General features: G+C 39.7%; 1 pseudogene; it reads right to left on the bottom strand.

Moving 5' to 3' along the window:
- Window positions 1-982: 982 nt before the first annotated feature.
- LOC118106500 lies at window positions 983-27,315 on the bottom strand (annotated as a pseudogene).
- Between the last annotated feature and the right edge of the window lie 653 nt (window positions 27,316-27,968).

Raw genomic sequence — 27,968 nt, 5'->3', positions numbered from 1 at the left:
GATCACAAACAAATCGTGATCGGATCTTCACACCTGTATTTAGAGCTCTCTGCTTGTGATCACAAAAAACACATTTTAATTCCAGGTGTGTATGGGGCCTTCTAACGTGCTGATGGAAACAACCACCACAGCACCAAATCCACAACCAAAGATAGTCCCCAATCACATCAACTATTTACTTCTGTTTGAATATAATTTGTTTAAAACAACTTACACTGTTTTGGTGAATTACAGTCATAAAACTATAATTACTTCCCCAATGTTGTATGCCTCCATCAATCAGTGCAGTTTCAGCCTACATAGACTTTATTTCCAGACTTTTGAGGTCAACGTGACCTTTGACCACTGCAATCCAATTAGTTAATTGAGTCCAAGTGACTAAAATTTGAAGAAAATTCCCTAAAGGGAGACATTAGATATAATGTTCCAGAGGCCAAAAACATGATTTGTGAGGCCACAATGACTTTGACCTTCAAAACATAATCAGGTCATCGGTGAGTCCAATTGAATATTGGTGCTTAATGTAAGGAAATCCCCGATTAGTACTCCTGATATATCACATTCTCAAGAACATGAGGTCACCATGATCTTTGACCACCAAAATATAATCAGTTCATCTTTGAGTCCAACTTAACATTTATACCAGATCATAAGAAATACCCTCAAGTTGTTTCTGAGATGTTGCATTCACATATCAATAAAGGTTTTGTAAGGTCAGCATGACCTTGATCTTTGACTTTCACCAAATTCTAATCAGGTCATAATAATGCCTCCAGCCACTGGCTGTTGCCCACTTGGAGGCGTAAAAATAAACGATATAATTTTTAGATATAAAACAGACATAATACGGAAAGTATTATAAAACAGAAAAGGGCATTTTTGATTTTGGTCTTTTGACTTAAATTGTTGGAAAAACTAGAAAGAGAATGCTCAAAGTAAATCAAAATCTCTCTCCTTTCTTGCTGTCCTTTTACATCTCGTCTCAAGACACTCCTAAAAACAAGTGGAATATGACATTATCTCAGTCTGTGGGCAGAATATGTTTCTGTTCTAATAAACATGAACTGAGACAAAATGATTTTCAAGAAGGATGTTTTTCCATTCCTCGGGCTAAGCAGATATGACAAAGTAAATGCACTGAAGCCAATTTAAATGTCTTTTTGGTATCATTTCTGTTCCCGCTACTCTCAACAGAACTCTAAAAATAGATTCACAACTGATCCAAAATAGGAACAATTCCATCATGATATAAAAGCTGACCTGGAGGAATCTTTAATAATAATACCATAATAATAACTCAAAGCTTTTAGGAGATAGTGTCATTTCTTTCTTTTGCTAAAATTATCTGGTTTTATTGAGTCGTCAGACTACTGCTTATACTACAACTTGGCATGTTTGCTTTATTATGAATAACTGAAGAGAAATTCCTACTGAAATCAAACCACTATTAAACAGTTACCACACCATGTAAAATATTCAACTGTGTCAAACAAGCAATTAGCCGTGTCCCCTGACCTGAGTTGTGCAGGTTGATGCTGCGTAGGTTGGGGAAGAGCCGCTGCAGGACGTCTTTGTTGTCCTGGTTGGATGCCAAGTTGTTGTTGGACATGACCAGCGTGTCGAGGCTGGGAACATGGAGCCGAACTTGCGGACTTGGCCCAGTCCTGGAGGCTGTTGTCGGTGATGTGAAGCAGGCGCAGGCTGGGACACGCCACACTGGAGGCACTGAAACTGCTGTACTCATTAATGCACAGGAACAACTCCTCCAGCCTGCAGGACGACACAGGACAATGTAGGGACTATATACTGTATACAACAGAAAACTGCCTTCCTCCACTTAGAATGTACAAACTGTAAATTCTCTTGAGTAATCAACTGAATGGCCCCTCCCCCCGCACATATGACCTAATAAAACCAGTCACTAGAAAGCACTTTTGCTGTGGTTTACTCCTTTAGTCTTTGTGTAGATTATCTCTGGGTGGTACTTTATGTTTGCCTCTGTGGGACCTTGATGCTTAGATTTACAGACAGGGATTTTAAGATGGTGACACCGATATAAAAACCACACAAATTTCCTCAGTCCACTTCTCTCCCTCTCAACTGTATTGTATCCTGCCAACTTCAGATTTTATTATTTAAATATTTACATTTGATATTAAATAATACTCTTATATTTTGTTATATTATTAGCCAAGGAGGTTATGTTTTCATCTGCGTTTGTTTGTATTTAGCAGGATTATACAAAAACTACTGGACTGATTACCCCAAGACCTGGTGGAGGGATGTGGTATCAGGGTATCAGGGTCACTTTATTTAACAGTGCAAGATAGTCAAACTTTTGTTGACTTCATGGATCATGATAGACAAATCTGACATGTTTAGGGGACTGGTATTTATGATTGTGTGTAATTAAGTGCGGATCCAATAAAAATAAAAATCATACCGTCAGTGCTGATGCTATGAACAAGAAGGAGATAAGAGCCAAAATAAGTTAGGATGTCATCTTTTATGGGTCAGATTTTCCACCACTGGAGAACATTGGAAACAATGCAATGCAGCAACAAGACATGGACTGAATCTAAATGTCCATATTTAACAGACGTAAAGTCAGGAAGTCTGCAAGTGCTGAGGACTGTCCAGATCTGCAAATCTGCAAGGGGGCTTAATCTGACTTTCTGTGAACGTCCAGTGAGTCTGCTTGAAGTGCAGACTTTGACTGGGAATATGGATGTGATGGTGTAGAGCAGGGGTATTCAACTAAAATTTAAAGAGGTCCAGTTAGAGAAAATTTATTGAAGCAAAGGTCCGGAAGATCATAATGTCTAACTATTTAGTGTGATATATATTTAAGTAGCCTAGTAGTTGTATCAACATCTGCATGTACTAAATGCCTGACTGTCAAATCAAATGAATTCAGTACGATTCAAAAACTTTTTGACAATATTTATTGTCACGTAACATAAGAACTGAACATATATGTATGATTGCAGATATGTATAATGTTCTCTCATTAACTAAATAAAAGTAGGGCTGCATTTCAAAATAAGAGAAAATAAATAAAATGTGAAAATTGTGCATGTTCAAATAAAGGGCTTAACTTCAGAAAAATAAAATAAAAGGAGCAAAAGCTTGAATTTCCCTTTTTCTGTTTCACATCTTGACTCAAAAGTCTCAACCAATTTTACAGATAATAAATCTCAACACATCTTAACAATTGAACAGTTTTAGAATCACTTTTTTCCCCTTATATCCCACTCCCCCACTTTTTTCGTATTTTTCTCTCCCTTTCTCCGTCTCACTCCTGTTTCTCAACTTTCACCGTCTCACTCCTCTGTTTCTCTCCCTTTCACCGTCTCACTCCTGTTTCTCAACTTTCTCCGTCTCACTCTGTTTCTCTCCCTTTCACCGTCTCACTCCTCTGTTTCTCTCCCTTTCTCCGTCTCACTGTTTCCTTTCTCCGTCTCACCTCTGTTTCTCTCCCTTTCACCGTCTCACTCCTCTGTTTCTCAACTTTCTCCGTCTCACTCCTCTGTTTCTCTTCCTCACCCCCTCTCACTCCACTTTCCGTCTCACTCCTGTTTCTCAACTTTCTCCGTCTCACTCCTCTGTTTCTCTCCCTTTCACCGTCTCACTCCTCTGTTTCTCTCCCTTTCTCCGTCTCACTCCTCTGTTTCTCAACTTTCTCCGTCTCACTCCTCTGTTTCTCAACTTTCTCCGGCTCACTCCTCTGTATCTCTCCCTTTGTTTTCTCTACCTGTATCGCTATCTTTCTTTTTCTTTCTACCGTCTTTTCATGTGTAACTTGCCTCTAACTCTCTCATCTGTCTGCACTGTAGAGTTGCAATATTTACCGCCTGGAATGCACAGACTTGATTGGCTTAACTCGCATGCAATTGGTCTGTGCATTTCCTCATCCGCTAAACCACTACCGTAAAGACTACAAAAGCTGCGCCGGTTACAAATAGAAGCGCCCCGTCAGGTTTTAAATCATAACCTTCTGTTTTGGCTGTAGGTCAGGGTCCGTGGGACGGCTTCTGGTCGGACTCGGACCGCGGTCCGCCTGTTAGTGACCTCTTAACAATTGAACACTGTAGAGGAAATGAAAAATAACTTAACAATAATGATCACATCACACACAATTTGATTTGTTTTTGAATACATCCGTTTAAAAACTCTAGGACCTTTGATAAACTGCCTATATACCTATGTACAAAACTTGTAGAGTTGGCAAACAGACTAAAAGCTATAACTGGAGCTAAAGGGGCAAAATTGTTTTTTGTGAATGAAATAAAAATTTTGATAAATGCCGATGCAGTATGTGAGTGATGTGTAATAGTGCTTAACATAGATGCATTTTGAATGTGTGTGTGAATGAGCGAATGGCAAAAACTGTACTGTAAAGCATTTTGAGTGGTCATTAACTCTCGTGTTGTTCCTGGGTCGGATTGACCCAGAGTGTGTGTGTGTCTGTGTGTGTGCGCGTGCGTGAGTGCGTGCGTGTGATCATACGCAAGCCCTGGCCGGTCAGGGTTAGGGTTAGGGTGACCCAAGGATTGTCATTATCCAATTCTCCTGGGGGGTCATTTACACCCCCAGAGAGGGCGCTGTGGTGCTCTGTGGGGCCAACGGCGACGGTGACTACGAAGACGACGACGGTGAAGAGGACTACGACCCAGTGGGTGATGCTTCTGCAGATTTGTCATCCTTGGAAGAAGAAGAAGAAGAAGGACAAGACCACGGCGACACCACCACCACCGGACTCGTGGAAAGAGAAACCTTCCCGTCAAGAAACGGGGAAATAACATGGTCCTCGAGGGCGTACGGCCTCCTCCTCCTCCTCTTCCTCCTCCTCTGCTGCGGCTCAAAGCGGGGTCCCCTGGGGCCCCACGATCCACGCGACGTCCCGCACCGGTGACCTAGCCTCGACGTTCCGCCTGTTCATCACGCCGACGGTAGAGAACATCATCCTGGAGATGACGAATCGGGAGGGTCGTCGAAAATACAGCGACGAATGGAAAGGGATGGATGAGACCGACCTGCGCGCCTACGTAGGGCTGCTGATCTTAGCGGGCATGTACAGGTCCCGGGGCGAGGCCGCCGCCAGCCTGTGGGACGCCGAGAGCGGCCGGGCGATATTTCGTGCCACGATGCCCCTAAAACTCTTCCACACGTACTCCAGACTGCTGCGCTTCGACGACCGCGAGACGAGACGCACCAGACGAGCCACGGACAAATATTATTATTATGTTATGTTATGTTATGTTATGTTATGTTATGTTATGTTATGTTATGATGTTATGTAGATAGCAGCTGCTAGTCCTCGTCCTCATCTCATCTGCTGATCAGCAGTGTGGGAGAGAGACAGTGAAATTTTGTCATAATATTGCAAGAAAAAAATCATGACAATTTTCAATAATTTCCTTCAGTAATAATATCCGGGTTTCATATACTGTTTCTTTTTTTGATGGTGAGTAAACTCCCTGCTCTTTCATCCTTCTCTCCAAATATGACATTTTGAGAATGATATGTTAATATTACATGAATAAAGTAGTGTTTTGAATATCAAAAGTCAGTTGAATGTTCATTCTCTTCCTTCAGTGATGATGTGAGGGTTGCATATCCTTTTTTTTCTTTGATGGTGAGTCTTTCCTGCTCTTTCCAAGATGTACACACTAAAAGTGGACATGTCTACAAAATCTAATCGGGGTAGTGTTTCACATATGTCACACTTTACCCCCTATCCTGCTCTTCGTGACCATCAGCCACTCTAAGCTTCTCTGCTTGCACTGTTGCTGCCTTCACTTTCGAGAGCCCTCCCAGTGGTTGTCATTTACAGGTGGAGTTAATACATTTCTTTGTTGTTACTGCAAAATACCAGTGTCAACAGAATATTTCAGTCAATGAATTCACTTTTGCCCCTGGCTGCTGCTGCTTGGAGTCAGATGTATCAGGGGAGGTTAACCTCACTATCAGTTTTTGACTTCTTGTGTGTGTCATGCCAGATGTGGATACTTGAAGCATGATTGATCTTCATCGTATCAATAGAGACAGTGATTAACATGTTGATCTCATAATGTAGTTACTGAAGGTTAGAGTTTAGGTTAGAGTGTTAAAGGGATAGTTCACCCAAAATGAAATTCCTCATTATGTACTCACCCCGATGCTGATGGAGAGGTGGTGAAGTATTGAGTCCACAAAACTGCTGGAGTTTCAGGGGTAAACAGTGTATCAGCCGAATCCAAAACAATTTAAGACATTAGTGACCTATCTTAAGACGTAATAAAACAGAAAAAAATGACATGCCTCCATGCTGCTCGTGTGGTGTCCTCAGTGTCCACAAGCCCCGCAATTCAAGCCTAAAAAGTCACAGAAGTGGCTAAGCAAGCAGACTTTAGCATTTCCGATGGTCCTGAATACCTCGTCGGAAGATATAGGGGACAATGGGACTTAGTTCATTCATACTTGTACATAGTCAGAGCATCCTGGGGGCAGGGGCAACTCCTGTGTCAGAGGCCTGTCTATGCCTGGTTCTAGGCTTCATTATTTTTAATTACGATTAGGAATATAAGCAGGTGCCACATGGAGGCTGTGACTAGTCAAACAAATGAATTAAAACTCCCACTCAGGTAAGAGTGATAACACAGAGTATGATTTAAGGTAGTCTGTAAGAATCTGTTCATATATACTCACATTTGATTGGTCAAATAAAAAGCTTCCCTCATTTGGGGATCAGGTGCAGTTCAACCCTATAAAGCTCAGGCTCTACTTAGACACAACATATTGATCCTTCGTGCAATGTTTATCATGTGAAACTATCTTGTTTAGCATGTTAATATTTTGCTATTCAACTGGCTTTAATGAGGCTATTAGAATGTCACATTCATGAGTATTTGGTCATTTATTTATTTGTTCTGACCTAATAATGGCACAGGACGGAAAAAAAGGGAATCATCAGTGTTATTACAAATCCTAGGGGGTGTGCTGTAAATGTCACATCCATCCATCCAATAAGCATTGAGACATTTTCAATTAGGAAAATTAATTTACACAGGAGGAGAAGTCAGACATCACTGAGGTCATTACGTTTCCTCCTCTGTGGTTCACAGCCAGGACAACACAGCACCACGATTGAACACATTCATGAAAGTTTTGTGACTTTCAAATACTACAAGTCAAATAAACTTCTTTGCCATTCATCCTCTTTCATAATGTAATAGTAAATGTGTTGCATGAATGTATTTATTATAACTTTCATACATCCAACATAAACACACAAAGGCAACAATGAATTTATCATATTGTGACATCCTAAACTTAGAGTTTTCCTGTCTTGGCATGTTTAAGATCTTTTAAAATCAGTTTTCATAGACCATGGCGTTGCTTTTTATTCTCCATCAGTCATTTTTTCCACTGATTGCTATATATTTATATGTCATTACTCTGTTTTTAATCTGTTGGCTGTGTGTGTGCTTGCTGATCATCTGGACCAAAACCTCCTGAGGAGGAGAGATAGATGGACAGATGGAGATGATATTTGTTTTTTATGTACTTAATATGCTCCACCCTAGCAGCCATGAGGACACTTGTTTTGTGAATATCTATCAACTTTCCACACTAAGCTGACCTGCATGTGTGTTTTCCAATATGTGTATGAATAAATTAACTGCTGAACCTGCACTAGCAACAGTTGAAACAATGTAAAACACAGTAAAACATGAGAACTAAGTTGGACGTTCACATCACATTATTTTATTCTCCATTAGTTTCACCTCAAACACATACAGTATTTAGACAGAAATGTGTTAAGCATTTGTGTTAAACTGCTCGTTTGTGGGACAACACAGGGACTGAACTCTCCTCTCTTCAAGCTGCAAAAGAAAAAAAGAATAAATAATGTAGTATATTTATATTCCATGAAGTCAGAGTTGTTGTTGACATCATTACCTCTGCCAAGAAGTTATATTTTACCTCTACTGGAGTTAAAGGCATTACACAAAAAGAGACAGAACAAATTACAATGAATCTTGGAAGATATGGCATCGGTGATGAAGAACCGACACAATTTGGTGCGGCTCCCAGGAACTATTTTCACTTTCTTTAACATTTGTGAGATATTATTGCTTCTCAACATTTGTTGATTTCTCAGAGAATAATTCATGGATCTTGATGAAACAAATGTTTTTTAGGGGACTGATATTTTAAGTTTGTGCAATTTGGTGATGATTCAAATACAAAAATCCAGATGTAGTTAATTTAAATGGTTTCAAAAAGATTGTTGGGTCTTTGTGGAAGGTAATCTACAATTTCTCGACTCTCAGGTCATAGAGCCTCTTGAGAAAGGTTCTGACCAATTGAGACATTAACTTACTTTTTGTGGTTGGGTTGAGAATGTTTCTTGTATCATCATGTATTGTTACCTGCAGCATAAGTGTAGATATATTTCTGTCTCCCAGCCTGGTCACCTGAAAAAAAGAAGGGTGAGGACAGATGGATTTTTCTAAAATATAACCTTTCTTATATGCTTGATGGTCTCTGTAAAGGGACTTAAGGGTTTGTGTGTGTGAGTGTCAGAATTACTTGTCTGGTAGTAATTGTACATCTTGACCACGGCTGGCTTCAGGTTCTGCACTGGCAGCTCCTGGATGAGACGTAACCTGAAGTTGATGGGTATGTCTTTGGTGGCTGTTGGTTAAGAAAAAGACAGATGGCGCAATACCAGCAATCAGAAAATCCTTATCTCTTGACCCTCACTGCTGGAATTCCTCCTTACTCCTGGATGTACACCATAACATGATCATCCTTTTCTTTAGCGATTCACCAGCACGGCTTTGCAGGCTATGGGGAAGGGATAATCAACGCTAGGTTTCTCATCAATAATGGATGTAAACTAGTCTAAGTTACCTAATAACTCACCTCCTTCAAAGACTGTGGATCTGGGACCAAAGCCAGAGAGCATTTTGATGTTCAGGATCACCATGTTTGTATTTTCCTCTTTTCCATGATATCTACCCAAATAGGCTTCATAAGATGTGAAGTCATACCTTCACCATTGTCCTCCCACAGTTAGGATATGTTTGAGCATGTTGGCATACGGTTCATCCACCATCAGGGACACACTGAGTATCTACAGAGGATTGTTTAACTAAAATGACAGTACACCTCCATCATTAGTGTAACTTGTGATGGGTGCCACAGGCATCTTATCAACAGACTGAGTTTGTTTTGGCGCCGTCAGCCTCTGCTTTGACCTCAACACTGAAGGATGCTTGACTTCAGTCGGAGTTGGGATGTTGTAGTTAAGACTAATCTGAAAACAGGAGACAAGGGAAAGTATAGGATTAAAATACTGAAATAGAATATCAAATTTCCTTTGCTAAAATTTATGAAACAGAAGAACCATGTTGTTTTCAAAGTCACATTTACATCCTGATTTTAGTTTGTTGTATTAAGGGCTGCTGCACACTACAAGATAATCTGGATGATTTTGGCTCTGATTCACCTTCTGACAATTACGAGGCATTCAGTCTCTGCCCAGATTATCTGCCAAATAACCCTGAAGTGAAATTGGTTATGCAAAATGATCTTAGTTCTACAGGTTGAGTGAGCCTCCCCGATCTTGAATATCAAATCTGTTTTATTTTCGATAATTGGCTCCAGATGAAACCACATGCAAGTTTTCAGCACTCCAGTTCAGAAGGTGGCAGTAATGGACAACCTAGTGTGTCTTTGAGATCAAAGTCTCTGGAATCGCCACCAGCGAAAGGTTTTCTGCAAACGTCAAGTCTGCCCATATGTCTGTGATCTCCCACGTTTTTAAAATCGTTGAAGGTTGAAAATCCTCTTTTACCAGGCGCAAGGTATCAAACAGCAGTTTACCGGTGTAAATGAACCCAGATTACAAGGAGCCTGCTCAAAGTGTCTACCTCTTTCATGTTTAATGGCTTTATGTAGCAAATAAGTCATTTCCCAGGTTGTAAGGTTTAGGACCACCTGGTCATTTCATTCAAAATCCAGTTATTTGAATAGTCAGACTGGCTCATTTATTTAAAATGAGAAACAAGCTCACTGCATACAGAACACCACATATAATTGAGGATACATGCTTTCAGACTCTCTGCACTGCTACTGTAAGCCTGTTGAGGTGAGCATTTATCAAACAGAAGCAGTTAAGCTCCAGTGTTGACTGACCTGTATTGAAGCACATACGCTGCCCTTCACCTTCACGCTGTACTTTCCTATCCGTCCTGTAGCCTCTTCTCCTGGTACAGCAGTTTGTTGTCCTATTTCACATCAAATGACAGCTGACTACTGGGAGACTGGACCATCACTGTGCTTGAACCCTCTGGATTGAATACCAGAGTGGAGTAAAGAGCCAGAGCCTGAAGAGCCACCACTGTGTCCTGCAACACACATAAAATACTCTATGTTACTTTAAATCTTTACACATATAATCACTTGTGTTACATACAGCAGGAAGAGTCAGAGTCACCATTAAAAGTAAAAGCTGACAATGGTGCCCCACTGTTATAACTAGTGATTGGGTTGGAAACATGCTGTACTCTATACTGTAACAGCAGCAGCTAACCCTTGACAGAGTAATACAGCACAGATCATATTTCAGAACTTTGAAAGTAATCATGATTTTCACTTTCAGTTAAATGTTTCAGAATTTAACTTGATTTTTTAAAACCTATTATTTGGAATTTTTCAGATAAGATAGGATGTAATATTCTTTATCCTACTTACAATCTAAATCATAAACTAATTTATGTAAATACAGCATTTATAAGCCTGTTGAATTGGCACACACATACAAACAAACACACACACACACACACACACACACACACACACACACACAGAGAGAGTTTTCACAGGACAGCTCTGAGCACACAGCTAGTCAATGAACATTCTTCTGTTTGGCTTGTACCTGTGTGGACGAGAAGCCTCCATAATAGTTCTGCTGACCCGTCAGCCATCCCAGCCATGCGAGAGGAGGTGTAGCCCAGCTCTTCAGCACTGGGCGAGGCACTGGGTTGCCCAGCATCACCTGGGGAGCTGATCTCCACAGACAGAGAGGCCGATGTTTCTGTTGCTGTCTGAGTCAATGGAGGAAACCCTAAAACACATCCATCCACAAACATACAGGCATAGGGTCAGCTACAGTGACAGTAAGTGAAGAGACAGAACGATTTCCTTGAGGAGGACAGCCTTCCGCCTTGTTTGTGTCCAACTGTCATCAAGAGTGCTCTAGGGAGGAGTGAGAGGCACGGGTCTCATGTCTCCTGCCAGGGTGGGTGTGCCAGCAGGCTGTGGTGTAGGTGTTGCTGAGGTCATTGGCGGACTCCTTAAGGCAGGACAGGCTCTTCTTCACCACAGCATCCTGTAATGCATATTTTAGTTGAGAAAGTATGTACAAATACATAACAACATAAAACTCCAGAATTTAGATATTATCACTATAGAGTAGAAAGAGTCTTCAGTCCATCTTCAAAACCACTCAATTAAATAATGAAGAAAGATACAGAAGTAGCTAAACAACTACCAGTGTTGTAAACCACTAAAGACAGGTCATTATTTTATAGGCCTACAACACAAACCAAAGGGAACTGTTTGTGTTAAGATAGTTTCAATCACGAACTCTCCATGAGGAGAAAAGTAGCCGTTGTTATAGTTGAGTTAGGTTTATACATTTGTAATAGTGCATATTATGTATTGGTGTGAATCAGGATTAATTGCTTGGCACTCACAAAAAAACAAAAGTGTATACTAACAGAGGTGGCAAGTGGGAAGATTTCAGTTTTTACTCATTATTACAAACAAAACAATAATAATAAAAAAGTGAATTCAGTTTAAATTTGTGTCAAACTTTCTTTGAAAACATTGGCAGTTGGTGAAACAATCAGAGCTTATTACTGTGCTGAAACAGATGCCATACAGTAGAAGTATAGGGAAGACATTTATGTAGTTTAGTCACAAAACAGTTTGTGATTGCTGTGAGAGCAAAGCCACCGTTGAAATCTGAGGCTGTCGATCAGCTTATTACTCAAGTAAAACAGTAGAAGTAATGTTTCCCACCAGTAAGCATATTGCCAACGTGTGTGATATCTAACTGTTATCTCTTTGTTATCTCAGGTGCAATATTACTATTCATGCACAATAATACTTTCATAGCAGGGTTGTCAGCATAGAACAGGATTAAGTGTTTGACCCCTTCATCCTTTTTGGCATAGAGGGGTGCTTTCACCACATCACCCTTTAATTAAAAAAAAGCAAACAATTATTTGTTTTCTTTATCAGTGGAGAGACGATTGGTGCACATATATTTATCTTGTAATTGCAGAAGTTTGGAGTGAAACAGCGTGAGATAAGTTTAGGAGGGTTACTCACATCAGTGGGTGAATTCATCTCAAGAAGCGGCAGTGATGTAAGCAGTAAGCGTCACTTCATCAGACACACACACCCTGTAGGAAAGGGAACAATATTCATATAGCATCACTGTGTGTACAGCACACAGGGACCCACTTAACAAACATGATTTTGTGCTTGCAGCCACATTCACTTTAATTCCATTAAACAAACGATTTTCACCAAAATGTTTAAATAAAGAGTACAGCAAGATATTACTCATTATTAATAAAATGTCTACTCTTCAGTTTCAAGTGATATTGTTTTAATCACAGTCTACAGAGTACAAAAGCTCACCTTCATCCTGTTGTTAAAAAGTTTTCCCTGACTGTGTTCGAAACAACCATTTTTGTATTTGTTTTTCCTCCAGCCAAGTTTTAGATGATTCAATATTCCTTGGGTCAATGTAGATGAAAAGGAATTTTGCTTTGGCAAAAAGATCTCAACAAGCAGTCAGCCTGAGGACATCAAAACAAAGTTAGACGACAAAAGGAAAATAAGAGGCCTTGCTTGTTCTGTAACAAGCCATGATACAGACATAACTTCAATATGGTATAGGTCATAGTTTGGCTAGTTCATGCATTGAATTTACCAACTAGTGCAGTGCCAGTTTAACCTGCCTGTTTGGAATGGCATGTTCTCTTGTCGTGTGTTCTAGAGGCTGCTTCAGAAATATCCCTTGTCATTAGTGAGTCCCTCCTCAAATAGTTCTCTACAATATACTGTCACTTTGTATTGTTTATGTACCAGACTTTTTATAAACAGTCTATGGTGAAGAGTGAAGTTAGAAAACTTTGTGTTCTTGCTACCTGGTTTATATGCAATGAAGATTATAAATTCAATGTTTTCATAGAATTAAACTGAATTTGATTGATAACTGTTACTTTGTGTTTATAAAACATTTAAATGATTTATTGATTTGCTGTTATTTTGTATACATGCATGTTAGCTATTTCAGAGGTCTGACACAATCTTTAAATCTTGTTGTCATAGCGGAAGTCAGCACCCACAATCCGATATAATGGAAAAACATAATCAAATGATCAAAATGATCAGCCAGGACAGATATGTGTGGCCACAGACTGCCAGTTGGCAACCACAGCCTTAGTTTATCTGAGGACTCAGAAGAAGACATGATCAACTCAGTTCCCCAGACTGAGCCATTAGCACACTGCCGCCCCCAGCCCAGCTGCTACGGGCACTTCCTGGGCCATTAATAATACACATGCCAAGTGTAGTGCCAACATAATAGACGGTTCCCGAGATATGTATTTCCCACATACAGAAGCTTACAGACAGCTGTATGGAATAAGTAGGTAGATAAAATAGTTCTATGTACATCAGTTATTTCTCACCAAGTGTTCCCTGTTCTGATCCAAATGTGCTGTAAGCTCCATCAATGTCTTGTAGTTCAGCTGTCTCTGGTAACCTGTGGGAATAAAATAAATACAAGCTTATTAGGACATAATGATTCACACCAGTCCCAGATTATTCAGCTAAAGCTAACTGAGGCTCACCGCTTGACAGGAAGTTGGTAGACTTCTCCATGATGGCCGGTGTCAGCTGTATGTTTTTTCAGGTAGTGGAGGATGTAGATGTTGGGGGCCAGGAGCGCCATGTTCTGCTCACCACATCCATACGGCATCTAAGCAGCCCATCCAGGTTTTCAGGGCTCGACCCAGGATGTCGCCTGCACAAATACAGTGACTCACTAAACATGTAAATGACTTGACACACTGATATTAAACCATGTTAACAAGCTTCAAACACAGCTGATGAAGGCCATACTAAAGGAGTTTTGGTATTTTCCTCAACTGTACTGAATTCTTACATATAGAAATTGTGATCTTTATACAAGTATTATCCTGAAATCACAAGTGCTCAGTTATTCAACACAAATCTGCACATTTGTGGGAACTGTTAGGTTTCTCCTATAAATTTAAGGTCTTGACCTTTTGTATCATAACCCTTAAGTGAACTGAACTGAATATCTTTGTTATAATTCATTCTTCATTTGCCATAGATTTTTTGTGGCAAACATTTTGTAACGTTGTTTAGATGGGTACTGTAAATAAAGTTATTACTAATTTTGACTAAATAACTACTTTTCTGTATAATGTATGAAAATGCCATGGTTGCATTATACAAACAAATGCAATCTCTCCAAGAAGGACAATAATATCCAAATGTCCCTTTACTATCAATGTCCCCTTATTTTGGGGCATCAAAAGAAGGTGAACTGTTAACTCTGCAATGGGTTTATCCATTTTACCCAGAACTGATGGTAGAGGCACCAGCTGATCCCTCGATCACATTCTCAGGAGCTGTAACTCTCACTTCCTCTGTCAAAAGCCTCTCTGTGTACAGACAGAGAACAGCAACCTTGAAACAGAATTCAGAGGCCACGGTCAGGATCAAAACAAAGACATCATTCAGATTTATGAACAGTTGAGTGGATCTGAATCATAGCAGTTCTGATGAAGCAATAAGATCAATACAATGAAACATTGGTCCGTCTTGAAGCACAATAGTTCCGATATTACATTCTTATGGACAAAATGTATGAAAATGCATTTAAGTAATGACTTTTGAAAGATTTGGAGATGCTCTCACTAAACTTGGCAGAAGGCCACAATAACCAATGCATGATACCTTTTTGCAAGTGGTGGTCTACTTACCTTTTGGACAGAGCAGCAGGTTGTAGGTCTTTGTCATTTTCAGTTCCCTCAGCCTGAGAGGGAAGAGGTAGGGAATAATAGAGTTGCAGAGTTTCCAACATGTATTTTTTTAAGGCTTTGGGTCAAACCATTGCTATGTATTAAGAGACAACTACCTTTACTGGTGGTCGAGTGACCACGTCGTCTGACCTCTTTCTGGAACGCTCACAATCTCTCATTGCCACAGGAAGTTTGAGATTCTGACTCCTTGATCACCGACATTCACAACCCCTTAGAAAAAGTTCATTAAACCCTGTTTGAAACTTGATTAGGGAATTATCTCAGATCCATCAAATAAAAAAGTATTTTGCCACTGTGATGGATTTCCCTGATTTCACAGAGATTTAAAGATGTGGAAACAGGCACAGTAATTCCACCAGGTGGCAAAAGTGTGGATGAAGCTTGAAGCCTCACCTAAAGCTGCCAGGGGACATGTATTTCAGCTGAGGTCAAGCGCTCATTGCCACACAAACAGGATGTGTACTTATCACCAGAGAGGGGGTGAGGGTGTAAATCTAAAGTGTGCTGGCGACACAGAGACCTGTTCAAGAGACACAACAATATATTTAGAGCTGCTGATGTGAAGCGAATGTGAACAAATGCTCAAACTGCTGCATGTTTCAAGACATACAAACCTGATTCTACGTCTCAGTAACATTGATACTAATAAAATTAGGAATAAACCAAAATCGTCAAGTAAACCAATGTTGATCTTTAATTTGCATCTTGCATCGTATATATATCAACTGTTCAAATGAGAAACATTAGATATGTTTAATTCATAACTAATTCATGAGTGTGATGTACATTCATTAGTAATACAGATGAATTTAATATATATTAAAAGGGCATAATAACATTGCACTATATGTGTGGATTCCCTCAGGGTCTCCACTGAAGGAGTTAGTGATATTTTGAATCTCAGTATTCATAACAGTCAAAATTGGAATCAAATGAAGATTTCACCATAGATTTAATACCATTAATTTCAACAACCCTGCAAAACATTCCCTTCAACCTCACGTTTTGTCATTTAGTGCCAACTCGTAAATGTTTGCAGGCTAAGAAAGAACATAAAATCTGCTAAACATCAGAAAGTTAATGTTGTCATTATGATGCTAGATTGTTGCTAAGCTGACATTAGTTTACAGGCTATTTAAAACTTCCTTTACCATGATGCAGCTGGAAGGTAGTTGAAGATGGTTACCTTCAGTTCAAGTGCTCCCCGGATGATGGGAGTAGAGGCATCGTGAGCTCGGAAGAATGGCTGGAAGACGGTGATTTCTTTACGAGGAGCCAAGCCAAAACCCTGAGGGGACAAACAGAAAGCCTCCGTCTCCCAGGTGGTGATGGTATCAGGGACAAGGAGGGACACATCCTTCGTTCCGGATGCTCTGGATTAACAAATACACAGAGACACAGCGACTGAGCTAGAAAAACTTAAAAAATTGACAAATTTGACAATAAAATCGTCATTGCAGATAAAACAGGTAGGATGAACACAGTTTTCTAAATTCCCTCTGCACCATACAATGTTTATAAAAAAGGTTCTGCACACAAAATACAAAAAATTGACAGTATATTGTAAAACTGTTTGAGGTGGACTCACTAATAAGAAGGAATAATTCTCTGGCATAATATAATATAATATAATAAATAGTTTGCAGGGAAAAAGCAGAAAGTCAGAAAGAAAAACTCAGTTACACATCCAACAATGTAATAATGTAAAGTCATAATAATATTTGATTCATATTCAAGCTCACCCAACTTCCCACCAGGTCCCATATCCAGTCTCGAGGAAGAAGTACGGACTGTCTCTATAGCTGGAGAGAGTTTCCCTTTCCATATTTCTGACCGGCCATTCCCCCTTGTACTTCCATTCGGGCCATTACAGGAACACTTTCATGTGCAACAACTGAAAAGAAACCAGAAAATATTCAACTAGAGAGACAGAAGTAACCAGTGGTGGGATGTAATGTAGTAAATTTACTTAGTTACTGTACTTAAGTACATTTCTCATGATGTATACTTTACTGAAGTAGATTCTTTTTTTTATGTTGTAATCAATGAGAGATCTGTATCTCTGAACCAATCAGCACATGCAGGAAACATTAGACACTGCCTCTTTTAACGCCAGCAAAGCTGCAGATGGAAAATGGATTTGACCAGCCATTATGATGAATAGGCAGATGGTTGAGAGAGATGGCAACAGATATGTCGATGGGAAAGTTTACCAATATTGTTAAAGGAAAGAAGTATGGAGCCCTGTCATTTCCTATCTTAAAAATGGTGGTCTTGGTAATCTCATGGATCCAGAGGATGATTAACAAATACAAATAAAGAGGAAGCCGGACTGTTGGATGTCCGGAGCATGAGGCCTGTTAAGTGTTAAATTGCTAATGTGTACTATCATTAGTTAGCCACTTATTATATTGTGTTTGTATTATGTGGTGCTGATTGTCATTATTTTCTTTTTCCTATTATTAGATGTGGGGTGGGGTGGCAATGTTGATTTAAAAAATTGGTATTATGAATGTACTGATATTGTAGTGGGTGGGTGTTCAAGGGGCAATGGTGTGTCTATAATATTGTTAATTAATTGTGGAAAATCAATAAATAAATGTAGGAAAAAAATAATGATGAATAGGCTACACACTTTTACTTTCAATAATTTACAACTATTTAAAAGAAAGTACTTACTTATACAAGAAAAAGTAGAAACAATAGAAATGCTAATGTCGTCCTCTTACTTTTACTTGAGTTTATTTTAGTTATTCATTTATACTGTTACTTGACTAAAATGTTTCAATTACTTCCTCCACCATTGGCAGTAACACTATGAATTGTTTTGTGCACGTAATCCAGTATGTGTTTCTTAACAGTGGGAACAGTTAGCATACTTACCATAGTGGCCTTGGTGGTATTCTCTTCCTTTGAAGTTGAGGCATGGAGGCATTCGGATAAACAAGTTTGTAGCCATCTTCGTCCAACGTTCTAAACATTCCGAACAACATACAACCATTAACTGCATGTAAAAAAATGAAATCCTTTATTATGACGCTATCTGTATGTGGATTTGCAGAAACTGGCAATGCATCAGTACTCTCAGCCAGGACATTAGATAAATGCTATCTTCTTGGTCTCACCCATAAGCATTCTACTGCATCTTGTTACATCATATGGAATATAAGACGCTTTGGTGACAGGCAACAAGTCAAAATCTGTAAAGAAAAAAAAAAGGTTGAAAGCTTGAAACTGCTGCATGAAGATCTGATGACTGTATTGGTGGATTTAGGGCAGTTTCATCTCAAAGAGTGGATGTCAAAATTACAAACACTCATTATCTAGTTCACGAGCGGTATGGAGACATGTTAGAGGGTTTTCTGTTGTTTTATTATGTCTGAAGATGAGTCACTAATCAGCTACTGTTGCCCAGCCCTGAAACTCCAAAAGTGTTTTGTGGATTAAACATTTCCAGGACATAAAACATAGCCTCTGGGTAACTGATATTATAAATGGTGGAAAAAGATTTTGCAGAGGTACTAGAATAAAACTCCAGGATGTCAATATCTATTTGTAGAAATATGATTACCTTGTCTGCAGTCAGACCCTTCCCTGGCCTCATGATGAGGACAGCTCTGGTCGACAGCGCTCACTCACACAGAAGTCTGGTTAGACCTTCAGCCTGTGAGTGGTCTCCTCTCCTGGGACTGCTGAGGATGGAAGAAACTCCAGCGACACCTGACAAACACAGAAAACACACATCCCACCATCTGGACTTCATTGGAGTCTATATTCTAGAGTCTATAATATTGACACTGGGACATTAATGTATATTCTACCCAAACTTCTTAAAATGTGTTGGGACCTGGTTTTTGTGAGACAACACTTCGGTATCAGTCAAAAGCCTGAAGCCGCATGTTCCTCCAGGACTCAGTTTCCCAGGGGTCATCAAAAACCAGAGCAAGGAACTCAGTCTCCCAGGGGGCATCAACGTCACACAGAGGTGTGAAAACCCCCCCAGGGACACAGGTTTCAACTCCCATTGGTCACTCTGGTCCCCATGACCTGTGAGGTCACCGGGCCAATATAAGGCCTGTTCTCCCCCTCTTCTGTCTCTTCTGTCCTCTTCCTACAATCCTTCCACAGGAGGGAAGGCTGTCGAGCCTGTTCTCCAGCTCACATCTTCTCTTCCCATCCAACTCTTCGAGAGGAGCACCAAGGTGCAGCTTCCAGCTCATCTCACCAAGGAAACCTCCTCACACTCCAAGCTCTACCAACCCTTCAAGCAGCGACTCGATGTCCTGCTTGAAAACTTCAACCAGCAACTGAGCTACACAGCTCAACAGAATCACTAAGGCCGGAGACAGAAACCAGCAAGACGACATCACAGAACTGCGAACTGCACAGCAACTCTTTTTCCCCTTTCCACGGACTGGTAACACAACTGGGCTTAATAATTATACTAGGCTAAGCAAGACTGTTTATTCGATTCTGTGTGATGTTTATAAGTTTGATTTGTGGTGTTGTGATATTTTGGGTACAAGTTATTGAGAAAGTAATGTTAGTCGGAAAGGGGCGGAAAGGGTGTTATCTCTTTGGCCAGCCGCCATTTTGAAAGCACGCTGACTCACACAGACACACACACATGCATACTCACATACCTGTCTTTGTTTAGTAAGTACACCGTTAGTAATTTGTGTTTTTATACTTTATTATATTCATAATAAATGTTTTCCTTTCACAAATGTTTTTTCATTAATGTTGCATAAGTGAATTTTGCCAACCTCTACACTGTCAAGAACTCCATATCCTTCAACTTAGCTAACTATCTATATGGTAATTTTGGTTATAGTTATTAATTTAATTGTTAATCAGAGTTCCAAATTTGTAGTTAGTACCTTTATGAGACTTAATCAATAAATTGGCTATCTTTTCCCTTCCTTTGAAGGGTGGTGCCCCGAGGTAACTTTAATCAATTAAAGTTATTATTTAATATTAATTATAGAATATTAATATTTAATATTTTATTTTGACAACCAAATTTATTGAATGCCGGAAGGCACACCATTTTATGGTATCACGTTTAATGCATTATGGCACAACAAATGTTAAACAAATGTCAAAAAAGATGAAGGAGCTGGTATGTGTTCCGGAGGGTAGTGGCCACATGGCAGATTGACCTGTCAGAGTTTGCTGTATAAATGAACTCATGATGGCTGATGTCCTGTATTTTAAAGCTTGATCAAACTTCAGGACAGATGTGGAGAGCTACAGACTTGACTGCTGACAGGGGGGATTGTGCACTTTTATACACACTACAGTTTGGGTTATGCCAAACTATGGTGACTTATTCCACACATGCTTTTGTTGAGGGTAGTCCCATGCAGCAAAACCAATGGTTGGTCTCAGTTATTAAGGATATTACGAGCTAAAGTTATCATTGCCACTCTCCACTGCCTGTTGTGCTCAGGCTGGTTCTTCCTTGTGGTGATGGAGGAGGTCAGAGCAGCATAGCTGTCATAAATGATCTAGTCTCTGTGGATTGGCTGACTGAGGTGTTGATCTGCACTTTCTGGCTTAAGATGAGGGACATGAATCATGACACAAGTGAACTTGTCGTACACAGATCACAACACAACATGTCTGGTTTGTCACTGAACTCAGGTAAAAGTAATTCATCTGATGTGAGTGTGGTTTTTCTACATGAACACATACTTTATATCAGTGCTTCTACAAGTGCCATCTAGCTTATAGATTTATTGATTCATAAATGCTCATTGTGGCCTTTCAAATCTAATTCCCTGTTTGATTTGTATTATTGGCCATATTCTAATAAGAAGCCTTATTTTGATCCGCTCCCATTTGCTCAAATTCTCTGTCCTCTCCTCCTATAGGACAGGGCTGCATATGCACACACACACACAAACTGAGCGGTAACACAGATAAAGAGTTGAACTTGTTGACTACTTTCTCAAACTGGCTTGCTACTCCATATCCTTGTGGAAAGCCTGGGTACATATCCACATTATGTAGCAAACACTTTCTGCACCTACATCTGACAAGCGCAGCTGGTGCCTCATGTTTTCTTCTATACTGACCTTGTGACTGAAGCACTTCTCTACGGAGAAGTCAGCACTGTGAGCGATCACAGTCTCACTGGGGAGGACGGCGTATGCCAAGACCTGGACTTCTGGCGACATTTCTGGATGCATATTCAACTTAAAGGATATTCCACCCTCAGTCACTAAAAGGTGAAGTTAGAAACAACAAGTATCATCCACATGTCTCCATGTAATAAAACAGCAGTACAAGTATATTTTCATTCCATGTATATCTCAAATATAAGATTTTCCAGACTCTTGATTAAAGCCCATCTCTGCTCACCCGGAAGGTCTTGAACTTCAATCTGTTTAAATCCTTGCATGATAATGGCTCCTCTGGATAAGACCTAGAGAGTTTGTGACAAAATGGCAGAATGAATGAGTCATGCAAAAATAAAACCTCATTCCCTGGCACAATAGATCAGTGGTTCTCAACTGGTCTGGCTTCGGGGCCCACCATCACCCCTTAATGACAAGCAGTTTTAAAAAGACTCCTCACACTCCTTAACAAAAACTGTTAAGGAGTGTGAATAGACTGCACTCCGCTGCATAAAAAATCCCTTTAAAAATAAAAGCACAGGATTTTTTTCTTAACATTTTTTTTTGCCCAGGCAAAGGCCCGCGACCCACTGAAAACGGGTCCGCGACCCATCAGTTGAGAATCAATAAATGCAAGTTTATATCAAAGGTTTTTTGATTTAATTTAATGAACATTTATTTATAATCGAAATTTATTGAGGGAGGTCCTCATTTGAAATGAAGTCAATTGAGGGGATACAATAAAATACACATAAACAGATACAGTGAATAAATTAACACAGTAAATATGATGCATAGAGAATACAGAACATAAAACAATTCAAGTAAAATCAAGTAAAACACATTAAGAAGATAAAGCTAAATGGCTGTCAAGCATGCAAATCCCCTGGGGGAACTGAAGTTTTTTTTTTTTAAGACACTTTGCAATGAGTTCCAGGCAGTAGAAAGAAAGCAAAGAAACTAAAAGCAGTTCAAACAACCTCTGTACAAATGCGAGGGGCCTTCAATGGAAGCCATTCATTTGAACACGTTTGGTATCTGAACTGATCCTTTAAGTCAGATGTCAAAAACTGATATGAATGTCATTTTAAAATATATTTTCCATGTCCATATTTGTGTGAAAAACATCTTCTGATAAGCTGAGAAATAGTTCACAGACAACTCACCAGGTAGATCACCATTACGGAGGCCCCTGTCTCTCCAACGACAGTGTATTTGATGGAGATCTCTTCTTGTGTGTCACAAGACAGTGGATTTGTCTTCTTCACCACCTCCAGGAAGCTGACTGTTTGGGTGTCAGCAGAGGGAGGTTGGGTCATAGACACTGAGTGATGGCCAGTCTCGTAGTATCGAGTTCTATAACCAGAGTAGCCCAGTGTTGGTGTATTACTAACCTAGATCGTAGAAAAGAAACACGATGAAGTGGAGGAAGACTTTGGAAAGTGAGTTCAGTTATCATAGAAAAGCTAAATGTCAAGGTAAAGACACAGTTCCTGTTGCAATATGGCCACTATACAATGGTGCACCCATGATCCGCTGCTGTACTTTCAGATAACACCTTAGCTTCTCACTCTTGGGCCGTGTTGTCATTGTCATGAAAGTGATTTTATGTGGCTGACGAGTTATCTCGTACTTACGTGAAGTTTGATCTCCCCATTGCGTTCAGCTGTGGAGAATGAGAAAGTGGCCACACCATCGCTGTCAGTGGTGAGATTCTGCAGCAGACGTGAGGACCACCTCTCACCTTCAAACAGGTAGACCTGCATGTCAGCTATGGGTGTATCATTGAAGTGAACCACTTTAACCTGTTAGGGGCAGAGCATTGTGTCAGTGAGGATGCACATCGCTTTGGTCGAATGACAGTGACGACGTCAAGGGAAAAATCTGCACTTACTTTTCCTTCCACATTTGATCCTTTGTCATAAATCTTGGGTGTGTCGATGAACATGAGCTTTCCAATAACATATGAAATCTGCAGTCTCTTCATTTGTTGGAGTGAAATACCTATAATGGAGTCCTCCATGTTACAAGGATGTATGTAACATGTACTGTATAAATTTGCTACAAAATATCTCTTTGATGTATGAATAAAATATCAAATATTACAAAGACTTGCCTGTCCCTTCCTCTTCCACTTCAACAGTCAGATCCAAGTTATCGTGTAGCACCTTTTGGTCGAGTTTGGTGAAAGTTGTCATCTTGAAGGTAAAAGTGGCACAACCTTTCTTTCCCGTCTAAAATCACAAATGAAATAAGATTTGATGGATTTAATTCAAATTTAAACTCCTTTCATTCATTCAGTTTTCACTTAACGTAGTTTCTCAGTATTTACAGTCTGAGGGTCATGCTCTCCTCAGACAACTACGTTCTGCAGAGTGACATGCAAGTTTAACCTGACAAATGTTCGGAGCACCAAAGTAACCACCTAGTAACCATTAACAAATGCCATCGTAATTAACGTGAGTATTGAGGACTGAAACTGCCAAAATAAAAAAGGAATAAATAAATAATTAAAAAATATCAATAAACATACATAAATAAAAATACATACAGTTTGAAAACATGAATGTAGTACATAAATAAATATCTATATATACAAACACGCATTTTTTATTTTCAGGATTTATTTATGTCCCTAACATCCACTAACATTAAATGGCGGTAGGTATTAATTAGTGTGGTAGAACAAGGGATATTCTCCATTTTGTCCTATGTTCTAAAAAGGGAAAGCGTTTAGTTTAAAAAGGCAAAAGGCATGTTAACGAGGTGGGCGGGGTTGACTCAGTCTAATGCTGGCATTTAAGAATAATAAATAAATAGATAAATCAATAAGTAAATGAATAAATGAATATTTGAATGAAGTACATGTCACCTTCCCCACACTGATACACAGAAAAACACAGTTACACTTTGCTTCTTGTTCCTGCTGAGAGATGATTCTGTCAACTGTACCTCCTTTGTCTCCTCGTAGCATGGGGGTGTTATATCAGGCAGTCCCTCTGGATTATCAGGAGTAACTATAGCAACATAATAGCGACTAAGAGGTCGGCAGACCTTAACTTTGACACTGCCTGGCACAGGTTGTCCATATGTATACCTAAGAAACACATTGTGATTGTTGAAAAGGAGACATCCAATCACCAACTGGATCTTATTCAGAGTTACAATATTTTGAGAGTGCACATGTCAAGCAAAGGATTTGACTTACTTTGCACATATTTCAGCTTTTATTTCTTCCTGCTCAATACTGACGACATCTGCTGCTGTTATTTTTGCATCAAATTTAGGCAAAACTGTGGATGAAATATGGTTGTTACATATTATTGCTACATTGCGGGTAGATGGAAATGGGATTTTTTTTTAAATAGCCAGAACTTACCATATTTCTCCACCTTGAAACTGTGATATATTTTATCCTGGCCAACGGTCACAATAACCTGGTAGATTCCTTCCTGGGCCTCAGAGTTCAAGGAGTAAGAAAGTTGCAGTATGCTGCTATCGGCTGTTTTATTCAGCCACTGTGCAACTCGGTTATCATTAGAATCCTGTTTCATAAAATAAATGGGAAGGAACATGTGTTTGACGTGTTTTCGCATGCCTCATTCATTATTTATGAGCCCCTCCTCAGAAGCTGGACTGGTATCGGCTGAATGGGGTCGCGAGAAGATTGCGATTCCATGATGACATCACACGGAGAGGAGGTACGAAACGTAACGTTCCTGTAACATATTTCTTAGAATGGACTGAGTGAAAAAGTCCGTGGAGTGACTGTTTTCATACTTTGAGGGTCCCTACTGACCCCCTTCAAGTAATTACGGATAGTAAAAGCCCAGAAAATGTATTTTGCACAATGTGGGCCCTTTAAAAAGGAAAAGGCACAAATATGTAAAAAGATTTAACTTTCTTCATTGTTGTCACAGTTGTTCACATGTAAACCCTCTTGTTTCAGTGAAGCCAAATTTAATAGGTTGGTAGCAAAATCTTTAAAACTTAATTTACTCTTAAAGTTTTAGAATTTTGAAATACTGACATAAAACATTTTGTTGGCTTGTTCACTCAGCTCTTGGGGCACTTGATGATTTTGGGAGGTTTACATTTTACCAATATGTAAAACTCCTACCTCCAGTATACAGTGTGATAACGTGTGAGTGTATTATAGTGTGGATGTTAGACTTACCTCAACTTCAATTATATTGTACTGCAAGAGAAGAAAGAAAGAAACAAAGAGAACTTTGTTGAAAGACAGGTTGCTTTACATTGATCTCATCATGCAGTGTCATGTAGTGTCCAAACAGGGTGGGTAGGAAATCAACAACACAATAGTATCGAGCAGCTAAAGCTCTGATGTGTGGCTATCAATTATCTAATGCAGAGACCAACAAGGTCAATGTAGATGACAGCTATTATACTACACACAACCTGAAAATAGGCTTTTTCCATAGAGAACCCGCTCTTCTATTTCTACTTAATTTGATTGTTAAGTCTCATAGGTGGCACTTTAAGTTTTATTTTCTTCAATAACATGTTGCGATATGAGAAACTAGTGTTAGCGGCCTGCAGGTCTATAGACTCTGCAAACAGAGTCCTGCTTGTACTATTGACCCTTCATCAGGAGCTGACGATTAGAGACATACAGTAACTGTGGTTAAAGGGCAAATCTATGTCGGTCACTTCATTACATAACTGATGTTCAGTTTAACCCAGTCAGCCAAATTAAACCTGCACTGTTGTCACACAGAATCACTGATACTGTGGTTTGTGAGTGAAATCTACAAGATGGAGACAGTTCAAATACTCACCAGCCGATTGGTGGGTCTCATCCTGCTGTCCAGTGTGACGACTCTGAAATGCACTGAGAAATTCAAAGAGGTTACATGAGGCTTTTGCTAAATATCCTGACAGGCCACTTAAACTGCGGTCTGCACAGAGCTGATAATGTTACTATCTGTTACTGTTTGGCTTTAAAATCATTCTCTCTGTTATCTCTCTGTTTCTGATTCCCTCAGGAAGCCACCAACACATCAGACCAGACTTGAATTGAAATGAAAATACCAGAGTAAAATTAAAGCAAAACGTGATAAAACAAGATTAAATGTATTTTCTTTATTGATCTGTCAGATATTTAGTCTGTCGCCATCCGCCACGATTATTCTATCCATACATAAAACGAGTCAGCTCGTAGATCATGTGAGAGCCAGGTGTTTCCCATCATGCCCTGAGGCGTTGACGAGTATCTGCAGTCCCTGACCCCAAACACTCCGTTGATTTTAAAGGAGAAAGCTGTCTATAACTGATATACAGCATATTGTGCACAACAACATAGAACATTAGATCTAAATTACTTGTTTGTCCAGGGAGGTAGATGGGTTTATCTGTTTGGACAAACGTCCTCGGTTGGTAGACAGTGGCCTTGACTTTCCTCACTTCTTTTGAGTAAAATGTGTCGCCTTTCACCTCCACCTCAAAGTTGTACACCTCTTGATTCTGCACCAGGGGAACCTGTGAGAGAAATATGTGTTAATACTGAATAAATGAACATGTCTTTTGAATCAAAGACTTTCTTATGAGCTGACCTTAAAATCAACGCAGTCATGAAACTCCTGACTGGAAGATTTTCTCAGAAGGGTTGTGTTCATTTCAGCAGAAATCAGAGTGATGGTCATGTCCAGAGTCTCGTTGGGCTTCAGGAGACTCGCACAAAATTTGGTTTCAGCTCCAGCCTCAAGAACTGCAGGGATGGCTACCATGTAATGCCTATTGACACAGAAACATACACAGATGCCATTGGGCAGCCTGTCACACTGGATCTCACACGCAGGGAACACCAACCCAAACTTCTGTAGCAAATCAACAAGATCGAAACCTTAGTTCGAAAAGAAAAGTACACACACACACACAAAAAAAAAATAACAGGCAAACTTACGGTTCTGCCAGGACTTGAGCGAGACACATGCAGCTCAAGAGGACACAGAGTGTCCATGTCCACATCTGAATCCCAGGACGACCCATGACTGACTGAGATGATCCTCACAGTCAGCGTCTGTTAAATAGCCACTGATACAGAACCCCCGCCACGCCAACCTCCAAACACACACACACCCACACACAGACATATCCCCACACACACTGCTCTATTTAATTTCCAGTAAGTCTTGACTCATAAGTCAATCATTTATAGACTTAGCATATAAGACTGTGTCAGAGATGTCTTTAAATATATTTAATATTGTGTATTACGGTCTGACTAAAGTGATATTTCACAGAGGGTTGACCTGAGAGAGCTGACGGCCTCTGCTGTGGTGCCATAGATTCAATGTTTTGTGTCTGTGTTTGCGATAAGATGAACATTGAGAGAACCCACCACTCTCATGAGGATTATTGGCATAATGACGTATCGTGACCTCGACTGATATTGGTACAACACTGAAATGCTTCTATTGTGCCTTAGGTTTTTTTTATTTGACCGTCAGCATGCACGTTAGACCAAGAATCTTCTCATCTTATTCATCAGACTTCTGTGCAGAGGATTTTCCCTCATCAGTCTCACTACTGTTAAGTCAAATAAGGTAAAGTCTAATATTCAAAAAGTATATAAGTTCAAAACGACAAAAAGTAAAAAATAGGTTCTGCAGGACCAAATTATAACAAGTGACAAAATAGAAATGATCTCACATCATTTATAAAAAAGATTTTACGTTGT

The sequence above is a fragment of the Hippoglossus stenolepis genome, chromosome 4, assembly GCF_022539355.2.
Source record: "Hippoglossus stenolepis isolate QCI-W04-F060 chromosome 4, HSTE1.2, whole genome shotgun sequence".
NCBI lineage: Eukaryota > Metazoa > Chordata > Actinopteri > Pleuronectiformes > Pleuronectidae > Hippoglossus > Hippoglossus stenolepis.
Note: the sequence above shows the minus strand (reverse complement) of the source record. Positions and strands in the feature narration are given on the sequence as shown.